This window comes from Octopus bimaculoides, chromosome 11 (assembly GCF_046866305.1).
Source record: "Octopus bimaculoides isolate indiv1 chromosome 11, ASM4686630v1, whole genome shotgun sequence".
Lineage (NCBI taxonomy): Eukaryota > Metazoa > Mollusca > Cephalopoda > Octopoda > Octopodidae > Octopus > Octopus bimaculoides.
Window position 1 is genome coordinate 35,223,550 of NC_142938.1, and position 20,000 is coordinate 35,243,549.

Sequence of the window (20,000 nt, forward strand, 5' to 3'; positions counted from 1 at the left end):
CTAAATTCGACGACTGGCACCCGTGCCAACGTCGTCTCCTTCATTGGACACGAAACTCAGCTTGCGAAGACTTATTGGGGCAAGCGAAAGCGAAATCGGGATAGCACCTGTGCCCAGCGTCGCCTTTCTGGCACTTGTGCCCGTGACAGGTGTAAGGATTTTTCGAGCGAGATCGTTGCCAGTGCCCCTGGACTAGCTCTTGTGCGGGTGGCACATAAAATACACCATTTTGAGCGTGGCCATTGCCAGTAGCACCTGACTGGCCTTCGTAGGATTTTCAAGCGAGATCGTTGCTAGTGCCCCTGGACTGGCTCTTGTGCGGGTGGCACATAAAATACACCATTTTGAGCATGGCCGTTGCCAGTACCGCCTGACTGACTTTCGTGCGGGTGACACGTAAAAACACCCACTACACTCTCTGAGTGGTTGGCGTTAGGAAGACATTTGTTAGGAAGACATTTGTTCTGAGCCGCCTAGATTATTGCTCTCAGTTGTGGTTACCACAGTGTCAAGCGGACAGCAGAACTCGAGGCAATTCAGCGTCACTATACAAAAAAGATCGCCACTGTCCAACAGATGAACTACAGAGAGCGACTGAAGGCACTAGGTCTCTACTCCCTAGAGCGCAGGCGGGAGAGATATGTAATAATATACATATGGAAAACATTGGAAGGACTGGTGCCAAACTTTGGCATCAAGTACTACAAGAATGCCCGCACAGGTCGCCACTGCATGGTACCAAAGGTGCCGTCCACTGCATCTCACATAAGAACGAGGTATTACAACAGCCTCGGTTTCAGAGGACCTCATCTCTTTAATGCCCTGCCAAAACATTTGACAGACCTGCAAGACATGGATATAGAGGTCTTCAAGACAAAACTCGACGCTTTCCTCTCCACGATACCAGACGAACCAATGGCTCGAAATGAGACACTGTTTAGGGCAGCGATGTCAAATTCTCTTATACACCAAATGTGCCATCAAAACTCTTGATTGGACTATATCAGGTGGAGGAGAAGAGGAACGTGAAGAGAGCACAGCATAAAGATGGAAAGTCAAGGTGGTGCTCCAGCATGACCACAGCCACTTGGCTGAAACCCATAAATAAATAAATAAATATATATATATATACACATAAAAGTATATCTATCTATCTATCTATCTATCTATCTATATATATATATATATATATATATATATATATATATATATATATATACAAGTACATATATACATACAAGTATATATGTTGAGGCCTAAATATTCTCAAGTTTCACTGGTCCCACTCCCGAACTATATGCCCGTTATATTGACGACTATATCGGTGGCACCTCACTCTCCCGCGAACATCTAGACTGCTTCCTCTCTTTTGTCAAATCTTTCCATCCTGCCCTCCACTTCTCCTGCACTATCTCTGACACCTCAGTCTCCTTTCTTGACATTTCGGTCAGCGTTCATCACTCCACTCTTATCTCAATTTCTCCTCCTCCCATCCTAAACACACCAAGCTTTCCATCCCCTATTCCCAATTCCTCCGTCTACGCAGGCTCTGCAATAACAACCATGACTTTGAGACTCAGTCTCAACCCATGGCTCACCACTTCATCCTACGTGGATATCCCTCTCCACTATCCACACCGCCCTTGCCAGAACACGTTCTGTGGACCGTGCATCTGCTCTCTCCCCCGAACCCGCCCTGCCGTCTCCCGCCACCCTTTTCCCCTCACCTACCACCCCACCACCCTACCTCTCCAATGCACCATTCTCCGAGCTTTCCAACGCCTCCAGTCCGACCCCTCCACCTCCCACATCTTCCCTAACTGACCCCTCCCCTCCTTCAATCGAGCCTACAACTTACAAGACCTCTTGGTCCACAGCTTCTTCCCCAACCTAACCTCCCAACCTGGCTCGTTCCCCTGCTCCCGCCCATGCTGCCGCACTTACCTTTACCCCTCCGACACCACCCTCCTCACCGGCACCCATCATCGACCCTATCACATCACCGACTCCTTCACCTGCACTTCTACCAATATCATCTATTGCATCTCCTGCTCTCTCTGCCATTCTCTGTACATCGGACAAACAGGGCGCTGCTTGCGGAACACCTCCGAGACATCCACCTTGGCAATGACACCCCAGTGTCACGCCATTTCCGCTCTACCAGTCACTCTTTGCAACACCTGTCCGTGTTCGGATTGTCCTTGCACAGGGGCCATCTGGACTCCCGTTTGCACCGTGAGCAGGGATTAATCTTCTCTCTTTGCTCCTTTGCGCCACATGGGCTCAACTCTCCTGCTTTCCCCACTTTCGCCACCCCACCTCCCAACACCATCACACCACACCATGCTACTTCATACCACACAACACATCACATCACAACACACCACCACGCACACACCAGCACTGACTAATTCCCATCCCCACATTTTCACACCTTCACACCTGCATACACACACAGCATTCTCTCACACACACGCACCTTCGTTTTGGGATCACTACTACTTTGTTATCTCCCCTTCTTCTTAACTCCCCTGTGTGACCCTTATGTCCAGCATTCACCATGATAGATCGCTGACCACTACACACATATTTTTCTCTTTTTGTTTCTCTCCTTGTTTCTTTCCGTGTTCCTTTCTGTAGAAGAGCGTAGGCTTGAAATGTTAAAGACTTTCTCAGTTCCCGAGCGTTATACTAATACATCTGTTTGTTTTCAACACCACTTGTCTTTGTCTGTTGTTTTTTTTGTGAATTCTCCCCACTCATATATATATATATATATATATATATATATATATATATATATATATATATATATATATATAATATATTCCTATATATATATATATATATGAATGGCTGTATGGTAAGTAGCTTGCTTATGAACCACATGGTTCCGGGTTCAGTCCCACTACGTGACGCCTTGGGCAAGTGTCTTCTACTATAGACTCGGGCCAACCAAAGCCTTGTGAGTGAATTTGGTAGACGGAAACTGAAAGAAGCCCGTCGTATATATGTATATATATCTGTGTGTGTATGTATATGTTTGTGTGTCTGTGTTTGTCCCCCAAAATCGCTTGACAACCGATGCTGGTGTGTTTACGTCCCCGTAACTTAGCGGTTCGGCAAAAGAGACTGATAGAATAAGTACTAGACTTACAAAGAATAAGTCCTGGGGTCGATTTGCTCGACTAAAGGCGGTGCTCCAGCATGGCAGCAGTCAAATGACTGAAACAAGTAAAAAAGTAAATGCATATATACAAGTATATATATATATATATATATATATATATATATGTATGTATGTATGTGGCCGTTGCCAGTACCGCCTGACTGGCTCCTGTAGGATTTTCGAGCGAGATCGTTGCCAGTGCCCCTGGACTGGCTTGTGCGGGTGGCACATAAAAGACACCATTTCGAGCGTGGCCGTTTTCGTGCGGGTGACACGTAAAAGCACCCACTACACTCTCTGAGTGGTTGGCGTTAGGAAGGGCATCCAGCTGTAGAAACTCTGCCAAATCAGACTGGAGCCTGGTGTTGCCATCCGGTTTCACCAGTCCTCAGTCAAATCGTCCAACCCATGCTAGCATGGAAAGCGGACGTTAAACGATGATGATGATGATGATGATGATGTATGCATGTGTATATATATATATATATATATATATATATATATATATAAGTATATAGTTTTAGGGAAAAGAACCAAGGTTCATGAACTCATCGCTGAAACTCCACTGTCACATATAGAAAAATTAATAAGTAAAAGCACAATAAATAATTATAATATAATACAAAGTAAATATCATAAGATAAAAATAATGAAATGACTACACGTGTTTCATAACCAATTTTCAAATAGAAAGAAAATTTTAATCAATTAAAATCGATTAAAACTATCGAAAATCAATTCTATGCAAAAATATAGCTAATCTTCAGGTCAAAATACAACAATAATAATAATAAAAAAGGAATGTATATATCAATCAACAATAAATAACAAATGAATGTATATAAAATACTTATTATATAAAGATAGAAAAATATTATTAATAATATCAAAATAATAAACATTCCATAATGAACTCTACATCCATTATAATATAAGCTAACAGGTATATTATATGCAAAAACCAGCTTAACAAATCTTTTTCGTTTAAAATACAATTTGAACGAAGTTTCAGGTTAAAATAATAAAGATAGAATTAGCACATATTTAAACTATCACAGTTACCATCCACAATCAGTAAAAAGAGCTCTAATAAGAGGCATTTGGAAAAGAATTTCCTACCTCTCTTCTAACGAGGGCATATTTAATAGTCATAAGGTTAAGTATGATAAGGCACTTATAGATTCAGGCTATAGAGGTAGAATCAAATATATCCCACATGAGCATGCAATGAATAGAAGTAGTAATGACTATATTAACTGCAACAATATAGTACATGGCCATACACCTAAGCGATGTAATAAAACACAGGGAACTATAGCTCATGACACTAATAGGATTAGATTTAGCAGCAATATGAGTAACTACAAAAATAACAGAAATGCAATAGGTGGAACAATGAGGGCAAGTGAATGAAGGATAAATGACGCTAATAAACACACTAACCATGAAGACTACAGTAAAAAAAACCATAGGAGCAACTCAATATATTACTGGCATTAACCTAATCATAGCACCACAAATGGCAGTGTAAATGAGCAGAGTATTTATAATTGAACTAATGATATTATACGTATTCACTATATGCAATACCCTAACAATTATAAACATGTACCGATGAGACCACTGGTAAATCAAGAGACATGAACTGGTGTATACTCTGTTTTACGATGCAAATTAGGACCAATTTAGCTAAGCAAATATTTAATGTTATAAATAAGCACTTTGATAAGAATAATAGGTATTCAAAATTTATAAATAATAAAATAATAAGGATAGATACTTTCTACTTAAATAGAAGCAACAATAATAATGACTGTGGTAATAGTAGGAATAAAAACAATAAACCTACCCCAATCTTAGTGAAGGATAGACTCAGAACCAGAATAACCCTATCAGTCTCAATAGACTTAGCTCTACCCAACTAGAAAGCACCCCCCACACACACACACAGCACAATCTATGTGACTGTAGAAATAGGGAGAATTGTGCTCTCGGAAATACCTGTAGAATTAAGGACGTAATTTACCAATGCACAGTCACAACACAGTTTAGTAAAAGGAGTTACATGGGAGCTACCCAAAATGAGATGAAACGTGGACTAGCCACACATCAACAATCTTTTAGAAATAGAAACAGAATTAACTCAACTGGATTAAGTAAGTATATTTGGGAACTCAAAGATAGTGATATTAGCTTCACATTAGAATGGGAGATCCTCACCACTGCACCTTCATATAATGTAAAAAAAACAGGAAATGTTATCTTTGCATTAATGAAATTTTTTTTCATTCTAACAGCACAAAGCCTACTATTGAAGCTTGCCTGCACAAGGGGAGGTTCACCTTCACTAAATATAAATAACATTAGAAACCCTTATACTACCCCCAAAATAGTATCAAGAACCCCACACCATAGAAATAGTAGCCCTTGATAATAATTTGAAGGTTATGCATTTACTCCTTAATTAAAGTTAATTGGCTTACTAGCCAATACTGGGTCTCTTGCAGGTATCTATTTAAATACCCCTCTCCTTTTACCCAAATTCTGAGTTTAGGTCTTACCCCCTCCCATATCAACTACCTACATCGTATACTAATTAAGCCATTTCTCCTTAATATAACCAACCCTTGTAAAAATCCCAGATACTTCATTCATGAACTTATTTGAGAACACAGAGGACATATATATTCAACCACAATGTTATAACCCCAATAACTAATTCAAATTCTAATTTTTATTTTAAATTTTAACTTTATTTATTTTGTTTTATTTTTATCTTCCTGTACCTTTTATACCATGGATGTACTTGCTGTAATATGGACTTCCTCCACTTAAAGTAGACCTTAATAGTCCTATCGACTTAGCAACAACATTACCCCACAGTAGGATTTATTTTATTTTATTGAACTCAATGTTACCTTTCTCCACTATAGATTGTATGGATCTGCACTTGGACACTACAGTAATTGTACTTACCAGGAGATATTTGAAAAATTTGGGTCTACTGTGTAGGATTGAAAGTGTAATTTGTTGGGGAACCTAGTATGACTGCACTCACATAAGGGTCAATATAATTTTTAAATCATTAAATTTAATGGTATGAACAATCTAACTTTTAGGATAATGTAATGCATATTAAGTATATTTAGTAAACTGTTGAAACATGAGAATTATATTCATGGTACTGATTAACATGTGATTTGGTCTTAAACCTTAATCGCTTTAATGCTTGTGGTTTGTGATTTTGCCCTTTCATGTACCTATAAGGTGGAATTTTCTTAGGTACATGTATACATTTATTTGTTTGTCTATTATTACCACCACTCGAATTTTATTTGCTATCTAGAATGTAAAATCCAACATTATTTTAATAGGTTTTTTTTTATATATTCTTATGTAAAATCTGTACTAACTGTCTCCCCTTAACTATAAAAAATTATAGTATTTTGTCTTACAGTATTTGTCTATTTATTTATACTTATTTATGTTATGTCGAGAAGTTGCAGAAGGCCATAAGTGGCATTGTACCACTTATATCATAGTCTTCTCCCCAGCACCTATTATTTATTTCTCTTTTTTATTTACACATCCATTGAAACGGTTTTAACTTTTGCCCTTGATTCAATTATAATTGACCAATTGTAGATATGGATAGCCTTCAGTCAACCCCATTGTGGATAAGAGGTAGTGTTCTCTGTAATATTTCAGTAAGTACACTATCATAAGAACCCTACAGTATTATTTTGGATAAATATTGGCTAGTACTATTTACGATAACATAGGTACTGCTCTCTTTCTAGACATGTTAGCAATTTTCTTGTATAATTTTTTTGCAAACTAACTTCTTTTCACAACTTTTATAAAACACCCTGGTTCCCCCTTTATATGGAAATAACCCCCAAATTTTTTCCCTTGACCATTGCTAGATCACTCTTTTGCCTACTGACTTAAAAGCCCTATGATGGAAGATGGTATGATTTTAATATATTAGGCCTCCTAGCTTCTTCTCTAGGCCATGTTTTCTTTCCCATTCCCTCTTCCTTTTGTTTATTTTTTGGACATTTTGTATTCACTCTGATGAAGCTCCATGTACTAGTTTGAATATCCTATGAAGGTGAAGAATATTATTTTCACAATTCTTTCATAGGCACTGACTGACATTGGAAGTGGAAATGGCCATAAGAATTGTTATGTCACATAAATGTTATATCATGTTTTGTATTAAAAAATAATCTACAGGTGTAGTCCAATTGATTTGTTTGTTGATCTAAAGTTTTCTCTATTTTCTGATTAATTAAATATAAGTATATATATATTACGGAGATGTAATTGCATAGCAAGTGACCTGATGTGAGATCGTGTGCTGAAACAAAAACAATTGCAGCATGGAAGGTGTTTATAAGGCATTTTAAAACACACAAAAACTGTCAGATTCACTTCATCATTTAAATTTAATTTGCCAAAATATTTTCATCGCCTTGAGACTGTGACCTGTTCACTGACAAAATTCCATGCTGCATCTTATATATATATATATCAGTATATATATGCATATATGTATGTGTATATATATATATATATATATATATATATATATATATATATATATATATATATATATATATATATATAACGTGAGAGAGTTAGGGGTTGGGGGTTCAACCCACTAAGGGATAGTATCTATCCAGTATACTGCTGGGAGGGTACCCAATTATTGCTACACTAGTGCTATACTAGGTGCAATCAATGGGAGCGGGTAAAAGTGGAGGTTTTACCCAAAATTTGTGTAACAATTAGAAAATGGAGGATAATATGCTGAACCCAACTACTTGCAGACGGTGTATCCCGTTGAATTCATTAATTTAATTCATAGCAAAAGTGACAAAAAAAGGAAGAAAAGAAAAAGAAAGAAAGAACCAGAGCACAGGTGTCTATGGCAGACTATGTTATTTTGCCAACATGGTTTACATATAGAAGTACAAAGTACATAAGGAATTAGAGGATGAACAGAAGTTTAATCTTACAGCTGTTTCGGCCTAGTTTTAGCAAGCCCCATTCTATCCGAATATTCCTTTCCGGAGTGATTATCGGATGACATTTTGAAATGGGGTTACAGCAAAAATAAGATAGAAATAAAAATAAAAAATTAAATTAAAATCAAAATATAAATAAAAATAAAGATAAAAATAAAAATAGAAATAAGGGTACAGCAGGAAAAAAATATAATAATAATAATAATAATAAAGAATACATAAATGAAGGTATAGAATGTGGGACATGCAAAAATATAAAAAAGATATATGTCAAAAAACCCTTAAAAATACAAGGCACCCAAAAAGCCTACAAACATTATAGATAGGTAGCTATAGGCACTCCAATGCATATATATATGTGTGGGTTCGTGTGCACAGCCATAATCGGATGTCCCCTTACTCCCATGTGTGCATATACAAGTTTTTATAAGCAAACATTCCACCACATACGTTGTTTGTGGCATCAGCTCTATTAGCCGTATCTAGAAAGCTGTAAGTGTTTTTTAGAAAGGAAGTTTTGTTGAGTGTGTGTGTGTTATTCCTGTATATATTGGAAGGTTCTATGTAGAAGTTCATTTTATATAAGTTATTAATGTTCTAGTAGCAATAACAGTGATGGTGACGATGATGGTGACAACAACAACAACAACAATAATATGCCAAACTTTCAAACCTAGCGGTGTAAGATATCCTGTTGCCTCTTCCAACGGCTCAACCATTCTGCTGCTAATGGGGGAGGGTTAATTACTACCGTTAACTTCCTCCTTCCAATTAGGCAACTATTGTTTTAAACTACCTACGCTTAGCTACGGTTGGATAGCCACTGGCCGGTCACGATGCTAGCCTGCCTGCGCCCCCCCCCCCACACGCGCGTACTATGTATATCTCCCCGTACTCACGCTCATGCGTGCGTGTATGTATATACACATGTATGCGCGCAGCCACACATCTCTTAATTCTACTATATACTCGCGGTGAGGAGGTAAAGTTCCCAATGTAATGGCAATAGAGTTAAATTGGTAGACTTTCAAGAAGACTACACGCCGATAGCCACAACAGTAACAATGAGGATAAATATATTCTCATCTATACATATCCAGATATACATCCTTATACACATTATGTCCCCTCACATATACCCATACTTATTCATACATACACAACTGTGTGGCCAACTATCATTACATCCGTATGTACACAACTACATACTCACCTATACATATACACATACATAAATACACACACACACACACACACACAAATAGATGTACACACACACACGTACTTATACATGTATACACACACATATACATATACCCACACATATACATACACATATATACACACACATATATATATACATACACATATACATATACATACATCCATATAGATATCCACATACGCACATGCACGTACATACATCCACGCATGCACTCACAAGCAAATAGATATGCATGTGCATACACACAGGAGGAGTATCTCTAGTAATAAAAGACCAACGGCAACAAGAACAATACCAACGACAACACATGTAGGTACATTTACATGTGCACACACATAGCTATACGCATAGCCACTTCTATTAGTTTTGATAAAGGGGCCGTGTCTGCAGTGCTACCCATTTTCTAGTGTATGTCTTCCTGCCTATATGTTAATATCAAGCTAGGTTTACCTCCTAATTTCTGTAGCTATATATATATACACACCCACACACACACATATACACACACACACATACACAAATATACATATATATACACACACACACACATATATATATATATATATATATATACACATGCACATCTATGTACCTACATATATGTTCACTTAAGTATCAAGTGCTAGCCAGCCCAATGTCAGCAGGGTATAATTAGTTATCGCTAGCGAAAAGCGGTGTCCTAGTACTAGGTATTTTCTTATATTAGATCTATGTATGTAGATAACAGCATTACATATGCCATAACCTAGCATAAGAATAGTGGTTAACTTAAATATGTATTATTTAAAGCATGCGCGGTATCTAGACCTGAGTTCTACTTGAATTTAGAGAAAGTACATCCAATTCTGTGAAGGCATGAAACGTTTCTTTCCTTCAAACTATTAATAATCGGGATTTTGGTCCTAATTAGGAAAAAGATTTCATTTATGCATAATAAGCATTTCCTATTTTTGTTATTATATGCAGGTGCGGATGCTAATATTTTCCAGTGCAGGTTAAAGTTGATGCCCTTATCCTTTAGTTCCCATATGTAGCTACTTCATCCGGTAGAATTCCTTCCGTTCCCAAACGTGTAGTAGTGATAATTAAACCTTTGTTTCATACTATTTTTAGTCGTACCCACGTATGCCCTGTTTTCATACTTTGTGTTTACCACACATTGGTATACCACTTCCCTTCTCATGCAGCTATTTCCGAACACGCAACTTTCCTTTACTCTACAATTGCAAGTTCTACCTGGGTGCCCATAGTTAGTGTGATTAGTGCTAGGATTTGTTATGCTACTGCCATTTATTGCGTTTCCATTTAACCCCAGGGCCCTGTTATTCCCATTACTATTGTTGTTAGCAGTGTTAGGATTCTTACCTCCGCTATATCTAATACTTCTATTGCTACTTGTGATATTCATATCATTATCATTACTGCTCCCATCATCTGTACTGATGTCAATGTTTCCAGTGTGGGTATTAGTATCCACATTGTTATCGTCCTGATTATCCGTCCTATGGCTAACACAATTGTCATATAAGGTTGTGTTGTCTATGCCATTTTTCCTACTTGTATAGAAGCTATCTAACTTCTTATTATTAATTGAGGAGATTATTGCAGCCAGGTTGTGTGTTAAGCTATATCCTATTCTTATTGTCCTTTTATTGATTGACTCCCAATATTTATTCTTTCCCTTTACAAAGTGTTTATTGATTATATTGAAGATACTTTTTACTATGTCGTTTTTAATCTGCATGGCGAAGGGAATTATTAGCCATAGGGTGTCCGCCCCAGCTTTGTCTTTATAAGGGTTGCCTATGCTATATGTGGATCTACCAATATTATAACTGCTAACATTGGAATTAGTATTACTCTTCCCGTTACCGTTTCTGCCGCTGTTATTCCTACTACAATTATTGTTTTTGAAGTTATTATTTCGTTCACTATTATTTACATCCGTGCCTTCTATAGTATCTCTATCACTATCAATTCTATCAGTAAGGATTTTATTCCCACCGTCTCCGCCACCACCATTCAGCACCGGTTGTCTCGGCCCATACATGATATTTTTCTTATTGCCGCCTCCAACATCACCATTACCCCTACTATTGGCGTACCAAGTATTTCCATTATTATTACCTATACTTTTGTCTCTATCCCTGCTATTGGCCGTGCTACATTTTGCAAAGCACCCTCTCCCAGGTGTGGTTGTTTCATCTATATCATTCTGGTTACTATTGTCATCGGGGGTGTATTTTATCCTATCCCTATACCCTGCATTTTTTAGCGCTACATAGTATCTCTCCTTATGTTTATTGAATATCTCTTCATTGGAGGAGAGGTTAAAAATCCTTTTGCTTATATTTAGAAGAAGTGCTTTCTTCATTTGTGGGGGGTGGTTACTAGAACTATTTATATACCTTATATTAGAATTTTCTTTTATATACGGCTCATGTAGTCCGGTATTTAGGTTACAGTTTGCATCTAAGTAATTAATAGAATAGTTTTCATTTTCAATAGTTATGGATAGGCCAAACCTACTAAAGAATTTGTGCAATCGTTTTCTAAGCAATTCGAGGCGTCTATTCGAGATATTTTCAACCAGAAAAAGTGCGTCGTCTCTATATAGACCGCCAGTTAATTCAGGAAATTCTCTACCTATATTGTCCAGTATATAAAGGCCTACTAGCTCAGTAGTTTCTGCCGAATCCGGCGACCCCATTGTGATATCAAAGAGGTCGGGTGTGTCCTTACGTGCCCATAGCTTGTTATTGAATTCTATAACAGTCTTACGGGCAGTGAGTATTATCTTTATCTCCTTCATACTAAGGTTAGTGTGCCTTCTGGCGAAAATGAGGGCGCTATTTAGGACTACTGGGTTTATATATATATATATATATATATATATATATATATATATATATATATAAATTGTAAATCCAAAAAATAACAACAAAAACACAAAGGATTCTGCGGTACACGTGTTTCAAGCTTTATATCAGTGTATAATTTACAATACAAAGCTATCTTCAGCCGCAAAAGTATTTCTCTCCCAAGAAATTATATCACATCAGCGTTAAAGGAGGAAGAAAGGTGCGATATAAGAGGTGAAGTTCCTTTCGGTATTTTGCATTGTACTATACGTCGTATAATTCTCCATTTACACATAATTTCCTCGGTACTCCGAAAACCGTCCATACCTTGTCACGATTCAGTGTGTAGTGTTAAGTTGGTGGTTAAGAACAATACAATAAAATGACAAAACGAAATAACAATATAAAATAAAAAGGGAATATAAAATCCTGAGCAGAAAAGAAAAGAAAAAGAAAAAGAAATACACAGATATTCATGTAAAAATAAAAATAAACTTAAAATAAAAATAAAATTGAAATAAAATAAAACATAAAAGGAGTCAAATCGGTGGGGCGGGTAATCTAAGAAACAATAAGAGAAAGTCTGGATAGTCAAGTAAGCTACATCTAAGCTATTTAGATGGATTGGTGAAGGGTGGTGAGGAAAAATCTAAATGTAGAAGAAGAAGATAAAGCGATAAATAGATATAGATACAGAGATCTTAAAGGTCGTAAGGGATAGATATATATGAGCTGTGTCTGTCTATATCAGTGGTGGGTCGTAAATAAGAAGTGTCATGCCAGAATAGACTTGAAACATGAAACATGATATTCTTGTGGTGAGTGGTCAACCTAAGCGGATTACAACTTAAGTGTACTAACTTATCTACATACACTTATCTAGATGAAGAAGGGTGAAGGAAGTGGAAAGAGTAATTATAACATAGAAGACCTTAAAGAATTAATCAATAAACATGTCAACAAGAAAAGAGAAATAAGTTATATGGGGGGGGGGACGTTAAAATTCAAAAAATAAAATTCGGATCTATTTTAAAACGGGGGCCAGATTTTTCATTAATGTTTTACGTAGTGTTTTTGGTACGGAAAGACTTTCAAACTTCGTGTACTTATCTATTTTGTGTTATAGAACAGAAAAATATTTTTGTATTCGAATTTATTTCATGTAAAAAATTGTCTTATTTCGATAATTTCAACCAATCACTGACAAGTATTCAGTTGTTTATATTTACTCCTTTGGCTGATTAAGCGATGTAAAGCGTATTTAATCTCCATACCTTCGTTTTATTTGCTTTTTTCATTTTAAATTTGCTTTAACCCTGTTTCAGAATCGTTTGTTTATGTAGTCGGCACTTAATGTATATCGGCTGAATGGACGTCAGTGATTGGTTGAAATTACAGAAATACGACAACTTTAACATGGAAAAACTTATGGATTTCTTTTTTTTTTTAAGAAGACTAAGAGAAAAAGATGTTTTATATGACACATTCTACCAGTGTTCCAAGTTTCAAAGTGTTTCGTTAATGAAAAATGTGGCCCCCGTTTTTTAAAAAAGATCCCAAAATTCAAAATACAGAGTAATATAGTATACTAGTGATAGGAAATATTATCACCCACATGAATAATGTAATAAATAAGAAATAAACAATAAAATAAGAACTAAAAAATAGTAAAAAATAATAAAAGTAATAAAAATAAGAGATAAAACGTAAAAAATAAAAAAATTAAAGATGAAAAAAAAAAAATAATAATGATAAACGAGTCAAAATATAACCGATAAAAAATAAGAAATACAAAGAAATTAACAATCAAAAATAAAAAAATTAAAACATAAAGAAACCGGAAGTAAAAGAGTATAAAATAAATGTAAAAGTATAAAGTGAAGTATATATATAAAAAAATATATAAAAAAAATAAATAAAATAAAAACAATTTATAAGCAGTATAGACAGTATACACACATATATATACACACATACATACAGTGTTATAACTTCGTATTGCAGTGTCCTTGGAAGGTTACGAGTCAGTGACTGAAGCTAGAACTATATCCATAGGTTTGGGATTATGGATCCGGTTTATTAAAAATTTGTGTAAATTAAGTGGTCATAACCTAGTTATTCGAGGGTAAACCAAAATACTTATGTATATAGTAAGGTTAGGGGTAGAGTACGGGCTATGTTAGTTAGGTGTCCGAGTTGAGGTAGGTAGGAACTGACGTGGGAGTAGTTAAATAGATGAGGTGTAGAAGTGCACATAACTAAAAGAGAGGATTTAAGGGTTATAATATCTAAAGGTTTTCATCATTTTATGGATACTGGAAGGTTTGAAATCTGATCTCTTATTAATTAGTTTATTCTTATCAGCAAATTTAATAATTTTCAAAAGGACAAGGGAGCATAACTGGCAACCAGTTCTATTATCTTTATACATAGGGGCCGATCCAACAATAGACCATCTAAGGTTAAAATTAATCTTGTCGTCCTTAAGCTCCCAAATTCTGCGAGATAATGAGGTGTTGTTAGCCTTATGTCTGAGTCTAAACGAAGATCCGTGGTTATAAAACCTAGATTTCCAGGATGAAGAGCATCCCAGGTATGTGAGGGTGTTAGTTTCTGTGATAATTTCGCAAGAGTATATTACGTTTTTAGCTAGGCAGTTTCCGCGTAACGGGCATGTTGTAGGTGTTACACAATTGCACCCGATTTTACACTTGTAAGGTCGTCTTATGTCTACATTTATGGGGTAACTGCTTGTAGTATTATTATCTATGCTAGTACCCGGGTGGTTAGGTTTTACGTTTACATTGTTGCTATAGTTATAGCTGCTACCTCTATTTGGGTTGTTCGAAGATACCTCACTCCGATTCTTCCTGCTTTTAACATTGTTATTATACATATTATTTCTATTAGTAATATTATTAGCAATATTATTAGAATCGTGACTGGTATAATTATTATCTCTGTTATTATTAGAGGTTGAGTTGGGTATTCTATTATTAGTGGTAGTATCATTGTTTAATGCGGAAAGGTTATGAGGTGTGCTGCTATTTTGTGTTGGGTCTAGGTTTAGTGATTCATCTATCGTCGTGCTATTTGTTATTTCGGTATGGTAACATGGGCTAATATTGTTGCCGTCATTACAATTATTATTATTATTATTATTATTAGGCATGTTATAATTCATGGAGATGTTATTTCTTATACTGTCAGTGGGGGTTCTGGGAATATCGGTGTTATGCTGATAATCATTAATCATTCTTAATCTAGCTTTTTTTATTTTGGTTTTGTTATGTTTAGATATGATACATTTCATATTAGGGAGGGTTGAATATGAGATTCTAATAGTTTTAGTTGAAAAGATACTGCTATATTTGTGAGTGGATGAAAAGTTCTTTGATATAATTGAGAATATCCTCTTACATAATTTACCTGTGACGGCTACATTGTATGGTATGTTATACCATATGTAGTTGCGTAATTTATTTTTACTTTGTTTAGAAATCATTCTATTTTTATTATTATTCCTATCGTAGGGCTTTCTTTGCGTGAACTAATATCTGTATGATTTTTCTTATGCTTTTCTATCCTATGTCTATTATTATTCGTACTAGTTATATCTGTACTTTTGTTTATGTTCGACTTATTTTCTATAGCACCATCCAGGGGTTTAATTCTATATTTTCTAATTCGATTACATGGAGGGTTTATGTTCATGGTTTGTGCTTTGGGTGGATTATAATTAAACTTATTAACAAATGATATCGTCTGGGAGTACCCAGCGTTATAGAGGGCTTGATTGTAATGATGGGCATGTTCCTTGAAAATGTTTTCATTCGAGGATAGTTTAGTAAGTCTGTCCGAAACAGCCTGGGCGGTTGTGTTAATTATAGAGGGGTGGGGTGATTGGAAAGTGTGTTAATGTAACTAGTGGTTTCTTCAGGTTTCCTGTACGGGTGGTGGAGTCCTTCATCTAAGTCTAGTGTAGCATCCAGAAAATTAACAATCTTATAGTTAGTCATAAATTCAAGTTTTAAGTTAAAGGATTTTAAAAAATGTCTAATCTTTTTCCTAACTCTTTCAAGGGTGCTCTTGTTATTGGTAGGGTAAATAAAAAGAGCATCGTCTCTGTATAGACCCCCTTGGAGTTCTGGTACCTCTGAGAATAGCCTCTTTAGTAGAAAGGCTCCAACTAAGTCAGTTACCTGAGCTGAGTCGCTCGAGCCCATAGCCACATTGAAGTTATCAGGGGTGTCCGACCTGGTCCAAAGTTTACCCTCGAATTCAACTATAGTTTTCCTAGCTAGTAGTATAATGTCTATTTTTTCTCTATCTATGAGGGAGAGGTTGCGGGCATAAATTAGGGACTTATTTAATAGGATAGGTGAAATACTAGCATAATAATTAGATATATAGTAGAAAGTGGGTTATACATCTTTAGATGTATACCTGACTTTCCTACTATAAAATTAGAATATAACGGAACGCTGAACTCCAGACTATCAACTTAAACAACGTTTATTGAGGTGGTAATGATATATACATCTTTAGTTCTTGTTGTTACAGCTCTGTGTGTATGAGCATAGTTGTTGGGACGTTGTTCTATAGATGTGAGCGAGCTGTCGAGCGTAAGTCCGAAAGATGTAGAGAGACAGCTTAAACACACGTCCATGCTCAATCGCTGGCCAGCAAGAAAGAGAATGAATTGAGCGGGAACGCTTGCTTGTTTAATTCTACGCATGCGTGAGACTACGCATGCGCATGGCGTTACTACAGATATATCGAATTGTATAAACGACAAGTCTCTCTTACGCTGGATAGAGTTGAACCATATCAAAACGTCCTCAGTATTGACCCATATGTTGAGTGGGATGTGAGGTTTAATTCGTGGAATTACTCCATCTAGGATAGTCTTACTTAGTCTGACTTAGTAGGGCATATAAGCCTCACTTGTAATTTCTCTGGGAATCCTGTCTTATGGTCCTTAATGGTAATCCATGGTTCCTGGGGGATGAGTGGCTCCGTCCTTTCTAGTAAATTTAGCTTGGACATGACTTCCTTTATTTTGTTGTTGATTTCTATTAGGTTATCTGATGAAGTTACCTTGTATTTTTTATGGAGTTCCTTAACTATTAGTGATTTATATGTATTAAAGTCCAATTTATACCAGTTACCTGTTTTGTCTGCTGGTATGATTAAATTATCTTCATATATATATATACATATATATATATATATATATATATATATATATATATATATATATATATATATATATATATATATATATATATATATATATATATCGAACGCCAGCGTCATCACTGCTGTAAGTAGTTATTTCAACTTTATATTTTCTGACGCGACTCTATCTCTTTCTCTATCACTTTTTCCCCCTCTCGTTCTTCCTCTGTTACTACTACGTATCTCTCTTTACCCCTCTCGTTCTTCCTTCTGTTACTACTATATCTCACTCTTTCCCCCCTCGTACTTCCTTCTGTTACTACTATATTCCTCTCTTTCTCTCGTTGCTCACCTATTCTTCTACTTCCCTTTGTTTCTCCTTCTACCACTCTCTCTCTCTCCCTTACCCCTGCATGGTCACATGCTTCCGGTCACTAATCCTTTTCTTCCTTGGCTATCGCCGAGCAAACACGCGAACTTACTTCGTCCCCACTTTCAAGTTCGTGCCTCACAGCGTTCATATACACATAATTTTTCACGTCTGGTCGCATAGCCTTTTCTGTTTGTTTTCCTGTCTTGTTTTCTTTTCCGTTTGTGTTCCTCTCTTATTTTTTGTCCGCCACTACATTCCTCCATGGCACAGGTTTAATTTGTGTATACAAATATAATTTGCGGTCCATGGGAAGAGCCGTTTTAACGATGCGTCCTGCCCAACTCTTCAAAACGGCGGTAGCTGATGAAGGAAAATGTTCTCTATGTGGCCTGTGTGTTTTCTGTACTCTGGTTATTATTATTTTCTTATCTACGTTTTGTTTGCAATGTCCTGTACCCAGATATGCACCTATATATACAGGTAGACGTAGGTATGCACATACCTGTACGTATATATGCATATACTCATTTATTATTTGTTTATATATATATATATATATATATATATATATATATATATATATATATATATATATATATATATATGTATGTATGTATATGTATATATATGTGTATATATATGTATATATATATATATATATATATATATATATATATATATATATATATGTATGTATATGTATATATATGTATATATATATATATATATATATATATATATATATATATATATGTATATATATACATATATATACATATACATACATATATATATATATATATATATATATATATGTATATATATATATATATATATATATATATATATATATATATATATATAAGTATATATATATATATATACACACATATATATATATACATATATATATATATATATATATATATATATATATATATATATATATATATATATATATATAAGTGTGTATATATATATATATATATATATATATATATATATATATATATATATATATAAGTGTATATATATATATATATATATGTATCTATATATGTATATATCATCATCATCACCATCATCGTTTAACGTCCGCTTTCCTTGCTAGCATGGGTTGGATGATTTGACTGAGGACTGGCAAACCAGAAGGCTGCACCAGGCTCTAATCTGATCTGGCAGAGTTTCTGCATCTGGATACCCTCTCTAACGCCAACCACTCCGAGAGTGTAGTGGGTGCTTTTACATGCCACCGGCACGAGGGCCAGTCACATGGTACTGGCAACAGCCAAACTCAAAAGGGTGTTTTTTACATACCACCTGCACGGGAGCCAGTCCAGCGGCACTGGCAATGACCTCACTTGAGTGACTTTCTAACATGCCACCAGCACAAGTGCTAGAAGGCAACGCTGGTGACGATTACGCTCAAATGGAGCTACTTACAGGCCACTAGCACGGAAGCCAGACAACTGCTCTGGCAATGAACACGTTCGACAGTGCTGTTAGTGCTCCACTGGCGTGGTGCTAGTCATCGAGTATAATTCAATTACGATTTCACTTGCCCCAACAGGTCTTCGCAAGCAGAGTTTAGTATCCAATGAAGGAGGGGTTGGCATGGGTGCCAGTCGTCGGATTCGGTTTGATTTCGATTTCAGATTTCAAATTTCAAATTCCAAATTCACTTGCCTCAACAGGTCTTCGCAAGCAGGGTTTTTAGTGTCCAATGAAGTAAAGATACGGATTAGTGAGCTGGCTACACTTCTGGCAGAGATCACAGATTATGCTCTCACTTGCCTTGCTGGGTCTTCTAACGTACTGCATATTTCCAAAGGTCCCAGTCACTGGTCATTGCCTCGATGAGACCTAAAGTTTGAAGGTCGTACTTCACCACCTCATCCCATATATATATATATATATATATATATATATATATATAAGAATTTAAGGAATGGAGAAAACGCATGTTATAATTGCATACTTTATTCCTACATATGTTTCAAAGGATTACAACCTGTGTGATCCATAGGGATCTTTGATATTAAAGTTGTAACCTTCTCATCAGGGAAAGCATGGGAATCATCTTAAACGTAAGACATTATTTCAGAAGTCAATTCCAAAAGAATTAGTTTTTTAAGTGAAAATGTGAGACTCAGAAACA

The 20,000-nt window shown here is 35.8% G+C and overlaps 1 protein-coding gene and 1 long non-coding RNA gene across 2 annotated transcripts in view; one reads left to right on the plus strand and one right to left on the minus strand.

Annotated features, from left to right (window-relative positions):
- LOC149133247 (uncharacterized) overlaps positions 1 to 8,995 on the minus strand; it is a 27,939-nt gene extending 18,944 nt beyond the window's left edge. Inside the window, exon 1 of the long non-coding RNA XR_016243637.1 lies at positions 8,876 to 8,995. This is a non-coding gene — a long non-coding RNA (uncharacterized LOC149133247). The remainder of the gene's footprint in view (positions 1 to 8,875) is intronic.
- The window catches only part of LOC106874397 (uncharacterized), a 300,833-nt gene that overhangs the window by 17,316 nt on the left and 263,517 nt on the right, over positions 1 to 20,000 (plus strand). The window lies entirely within an intron of this gene.